This window comes from Triticum aestivum, chromosome 7A, assembly GCF_018294505.1.
Source record: "Triticum aestivum cultivar Chinese Spring chromosome 7A, IWGSC CS RefSeq v2.1, whole genome shotgun sequence".
Lineage (NCBI taxonomy): Eukaryota > Viridiplantae > Streptophyta > Magnoliopsida > Poales > Poaceae > Triticum > Triticum aestivum.
In genome coordinates, this window is record NC_057812.1 from 113,798,537 (window position 1) to 113,804,669 (window position 6,133).

General features: G+C 44.0%; 1 long non-coding RNA gene across 1 annotated transcript; it reads left to right on the top strand.

The window, feature by feature from the left end:
- The first annotated feature begins 6 nt into the window (after positions 1-6).
- On the top strand, positions 7-5,453 carry LOC123147828 (uncharacterized). Its single transcript, XR_006473467.1, has 5 exons — positions 7-756; positions 838-911; positions 1,111-1,188; positions 2,060-3,923; positions 4,017-5,453. It is a non-coding gene; the product is annotated as an uncharacterized lncRNA (long non-coding RNA).
- Positions 5,454-6,133: the final 680 nt, after the last annotated feature.

Here is a 6,133-nt window from a genome sequence, read left to right on the forward strand (position 1 = left end):
TTTAGCTCCGGCCGCCGCCCCACACGTTCTCTCTCGGCTCCGGCCGCTGCCCCCACCTACTCCCTCGGCTCCGGCCGCCGCTCCCCACCTTCTCCCTCGGATCCGGCCGCCGCTCCCCACCTTCTCCCTCGGTTCCGGCCACCGCTCCCCACCTTCTCCCTTGGATCCGGCCACCGCCCCACACTCCAACCACAGATCGAGCTGTGGCTGTTGCCTTGCCCCAGATCATGCCGCCCAAAACCATCCATCGCCACGAGGGCCACCTGAACGACATCCTTCCCGCGCCGCCGCTATCTCTCCTTTCTCCGCCTTGCTCCAGCCAAGCACCTCCTCACCTCCATTGATGTTCAACACTTCGTCCTGTTCATCCCATGCCGGCTGCGCTCGTGGCCGAGCTCACTCCAATCCCTCCACCATGCTACCTCCTTCCGATGGTGAGGCTTCATCACTGCAACACCCCGACTATTCACTGTCACCACCCCGGGCCGTTCAACGAGACGGCGCCAAGTCGTTCGATGCTGCAACTCAGGAGTCTACCTCCTTTGACAGCTCCTGATCTCCGGAACAGCCATGGCTCCCTGCCGGCACAAATCGCCATCGACGACCTCCTTTGATAGCTTGCCTCTGAGGCCCACCAGACCCACACAGACGATGCTGGATGTCCACAGCCACCAGCACAGGCCGTTCACACTCACCACTCATGGCCGTTCTCAAAACCATCCCAAAGTGTAGATCGTACATGAGGACATGGCCGAGGTATGTGCTTGCCCGTTTCAAGTGCTTTGTGCCAGGCTTTCACCAAAAAATTATCTCCGTCCTCAGCTCTAACATGGACAGGGCCGTTCACTGTCGCCACCCCGGGCCGTTCAACGAGACAGCAAGCACATGTTTCCAGAATCGAGCAGTAAAAGGTACATCAGTACACATCTCTATGCTGCTACATCTGTACACATCAGCAAGCAAATGTAGTTTCTTTTGCTGCTACATCATGAGTCCATAATGTGCATAAGATGTAGTCCTGGTTTTGTAGACAATGAGGTGTGTGGCTGGTTCTCTATGTGTGTGTATGTGCATATGTGTTAACTGGTGGCCCGTGGTGTTTGTGTGCAGGGTACTGTCGGAGATAAGTAGTAAGCGGCAAAATGTTTTGAGGCAGCAGCAAGACGAGGCATAAAAGCTGGCGAGCAGGTATGAGCAGGGAGCTGCTACTGCACTTGTGCAGCTACTTCCGAGAATGAATCTGGCTAGTTATAGCTATTGGTACTAAACTAGTGTGCGTGTGTTATCTTTGGTAGCTAATTTTGCCATGTGCAAATACTGAACTTGGTGTCCTGCTGCTATTTAACTGTTGTAGATTGAGAATTAATGGAATTTGGACTGTACAATTAGAAAAACTTAAAGATGTATTAATGTTGATTGCTTCATTCCATTCCACATTTTTACCGCTTGTTGCATTTAGGTCCGCGCTTCATTTTTATTATTTTGTGTGTAACTTAAAAAGTCTGATTTATGAATAGTTCTGGCACGTGCGCCACCGTAACTAAAAGTGATGACATTTGTTGCAAACTAAGATGTTGATACTTACTTCAGTGCTATCTAGTTAGATGGTCATATAATTAAGTTCAAACTACTACATGGTCCATGTATTTGACAACAAGTTCATGTGTTACTACATGAGAAGTACAAAATTACTGCTAGTGAGAGTTCATTTAAATCCTTGTCAGTTCATCTCCTCTCTCTCACTCACCCATTCACTCTCTCTCTCTCTCTCCATAATTTATTTTCAGTTCTATCTCTCATCTTATTACCCGAGATTCAATTGTTCCATGCTGCGTTACCCCATTTAGTCAGTGAACGGTTACGAAATGTTTTTGTATAGCGCCAAGCCTAGCCTTTTATTCTTATGCTTGTGAGAACTTGTTCAGTTTGCATGCGAGAACATATTCTATTCCTATTGCTCTCAAGCTGTTTGTTGACATGCCTACAAGAACTAAAATAATTAATCCTTTGTGATGTTTCTTTGTTTCAAATAAAAGCTATTTTTTATGCATATGTGCAGTATAAACATTTGCTATGGAGCAGTACACATATTTAAACTCCTCATCCCGGTGAGTGGTCCGACACCGCCAGCCGAGGCCGTCCACCAACCCCGCCAGCCGAGGCCGTTCACCATCGCCTCAGTGTGAGTTCATTGTTGAGAACAAGCGTGGCCACCTACTGTTCGCGGTAGTCGCCTTGGCCGCCCTCGGCCACGAGCTCATCCACAATGGTTACTGGCATCCGTTCAAGTGGAGCGCGGGGAACAGTCCAAGCTGAAATCATGGCCACCATCTTCACCATGCACGGGGATTTTGTAGCAATTTGCAAAAAAAGCTTTACACATTTTCAGTTTATGAAAAGCTAATAAGTTCAGACTCTGGAAGCAGAGATTGTCGTTTGTTAAAGGTCTGGTGTTTAGTTAGCGGTTATGTGGTATCTACACCGGCACTTTTTGTCAAGACCTCAAGAAGAGATATCATCTCAAGGTGAAAAAATACAAAATCCTTTTACTGCTCTCTTTCTTCTCTCACTCATTCATCTTATTATATGCACACAAATTCATGTCATCCTGAATTTGTTACACTGGTGCGGGAGCAAAAAACAGATGCACAAGTTCATCTTCAGTGACACACTCGGTTCAAATTCTAATTTTAGTTAGTGCAATTCTTTTTTTAGTTCAATGCCGATTTCTGACTTCCTCAGCCATCACCTCCACCTCGTGTAAGTACGTTGCCGAGAACAAGCATGACCACCTACAGTTCCCGATGGTCGCCTTGGCTGCCCTCGGCCACAAGCTCGTCCACCATGGTTACTCGCAACCGTCCAAGTGGAGCACGGACATCAGTACAAGTAGAATTGAAGCCACCATCTTCACCAAGCTTTGCACAGCCGTCCAAGTTGAGCACACATAACAGTCCAAGGTGATGCATGGTCACTAATGGATTCAACATATTTTATTAGTTTGAATTCTGCATGTCTCAATTCTGTGGATGCTTACCGCTCTCTGAAATGGCGATGGTGTACAATACAAAAATCTGAATGCTCACACTTGCTACTTGCTATATCTGATACTAGGCTTTTTTCCAATATGCTACTTGCTACTTGTAGTTGTCATGGGTGCTGGATGGACAGGCTGTTTTTGTTAATATGATATTAGTCAATTACTTTTACAGACCTCTTATTGGAATTGGGGCTGCAACTAAAGTAGCAAAAATATGATGTATTTCAAATATCATGATGAAAACAAGGAACCTAACAACTCTTCATCTCAAGGTGACTAGTTTCTGAACCTATTATCTAAAACTAAAATGAACCATGGAAGTAGAACAAGTAATTATCAGTCTTGGCTGGGCATGGAACTGATTTCCCCTGGTCTTGGAACTGATTTCAAGAGTAAATTATGGAAAAAATTAACAAGTACTCAAGTCCAACTTGCAAACCAGTATCAGTTCTATAGTGCAAGCATGCATCAAATTTCAAAAGCGAACCTGACTTATATATAAAATGTCTTGATGCATGCTATTAGAAATCTAAAAATAAACTCAGTACAGTTCCTATATTTTTAGTACATGTTCTACTGTAAATTAATATGTGTTCTACTGTAACTTTTTTAAAAACAGTATATGTTCTACTGTAAAAAAACATACATAAAATGTCTTGATGCATGCTAGCAGAAATCTAAAAATATACTTAGTACAGCTCCTATATTTTATTTTAGTTCAATTTCAAACTCTAATTCAGTTCAATTCTGGTTTTATTAAACTTGCTATGGAGTTGCCGTATTCCTAATGCTGGAGAATTGGCTAAACCCAACCCGCAACTCCGTTTGCTCACATGGAAGTCCATGGTTTTGCAAAGAAGCATGGTTTTACAATCTTCCAAAGGTATTTGGTGTCCGCGGCACTTGCATGTTTGATGGACTCCTCGCTCACCGTTCACCAAGGCCTTTCTCCTTTCGTTTGCTTTGCTTTTACCAGGGATGCAAGGAAGGGATGAAAAGAAGTTGGGGCACAATTCTTGTATAATTGCACCATGGAGCGCGTGGTCCTTAGTTAAAACAAACACAAAACAATTTCTAGTCATGCCAAAACATCGATCTCCCGTCACCCATCGTCACATTAGTGCAAGCAGCGAAGAGTTGTCTGTCCACCGAATCAATAGGTACTTTTGTTCCATGGTCTGCCAGTGGTGTCTTACTCGAGCCAGGGCCACCGTAGATGCAAAGCATGGATGTAAGCTGTGATATCCTTGATTCCTAGCCCACCCCTGGACTTTGGCGCACAAATCCGTTTCCAGTTGACCAACATTTTCCACCATACGCCTCATCCTCAATATTCCAAAGGAATTTTCTTCTAAGTTTGTCAATCTTCTTGATCGCCCATTTATCTAGCTCAAAGGCAGTCATGAAGTAAGAGTGGAAGTGTCATCCATCAGTTTGTTTTACCTGTTATCTTTGGGCTATGGAGTATAATTTCAGCTTGGTCCTCTTGAAGGCTCTCATTGGTCTAAAACTAGTAACAATCCACCGATGTCATCCATTAGCAATTGCACGGGTTCATTTATGAGAAAACATTATGACTACCAGCAGGATCAACCAAGTAGCACATGCATCTTCGTTGGTGGTGCTTCCAAGTGCATGGCAAGGCTGAGGCAATAGGCAAGCCAGTTTATCACGATTGAGCGGCCTAGTGTGGATACATGAGGCGACAGAAATATGCTGATTGTTCTTAATTGGGAGGGCTTTGGGGGCGAGGCAACCAAAAAGGCTACAAGTGTTTATCGTGAGCAACATTCAAGGCTAACAAGGGGATGGACCGCCTGGTATCACCAAGCACATAACATGCCTACACCACGAGGCAATGCCGCAACTATTGTTTGGCCACAGCAGCACATCTGGAGGTCATTAAGCTTCTGCAAGCACAAGTAGCGTGGGATCACCGACTCAAATCATCGTACTAGACCCGAGCAATTGGTCACCACAAAGAAGCTAGCGTAAGGTCGCCAAGTCATTCAAAAAGAACAGACCAAACATCACCTAGAAAGACACACAGAGATCACTCGGAGATTTCGGCACGTGACATATACACCCAGCAGAGATGGCAGAGCAGGAAATGTTTTTTAATCACACTGCACCAAGGAAAAGATGTATTTTTAACTGCCAAATAAGTTGGTTGTGGCAATAATATCCAGCTTGTTCGCCCAAGAAATGTATTTGTTGCGACAAGTAGGATCGTTTTTACATGCTCCAGCAAAGTCATTGCAGCCAAGATTCCCCTCCATGATTTTCGTTGGAGGAGCTGTGTTCCTTAACAATGTCTAGTTCGCATACGAATTAGCTTGATTGTTCACCAGTTTCAATTGGCGGCACCAAACAAATTTTTCGGTTGTGGCCTAGTCCCTAGTCCTCGGACCGAATGGCACACTGACAAATCGACGGGGATTTTGATCCCGGTGATCATTAGTGATCACATCGGTGATTATCTTATCATGCTCAAAGCATTCCTGGTGCACCTCATTCCTAGCTATACATGTGTCGAATTGACCGAGCAGCACAAGGTAGTTATTTTTTAGAAAAAAGGCATCATGCCCGACTTCAAATTAATGAAGCCATGATAGTTCGTGTGCCTCATTCCTACTCAATGTCTTGTTGTGTAAGAGGAAGGTTGTGTCACAATATATAGCGTAGAGCGAAAGTGTATAGGTGAGATGTAATATTGAATGCAACTTACGGATAAAAGCTATACATCACATGAGATTTGAGATTATTACTGTTAGACAAGGTAGTACTCCCGTATAGACTCCCCTAAAAAAAGTACTCCCGTATAGACTTGAAGAATCTAAAGTGTGAACGTACAGGCTAGCAGCCTATATTAGCAATTTGCTCCTCACATCCATACTGTTGAATGCATGCACGAAAACATTTCTTATTTTTCTTAAAAGAAATAGTACGCTGTAGAAAAAAGTGTACGCATGGCAATATTGATGTTTGTTGAGGAAAAGTATTCAAACAACCAGTAGAAAACTTAGGTTTAGATTTACTTTATTTTTCTTTACGGACCGTTAAGTTATTTAAAATCCGTAGACATGCCATCAG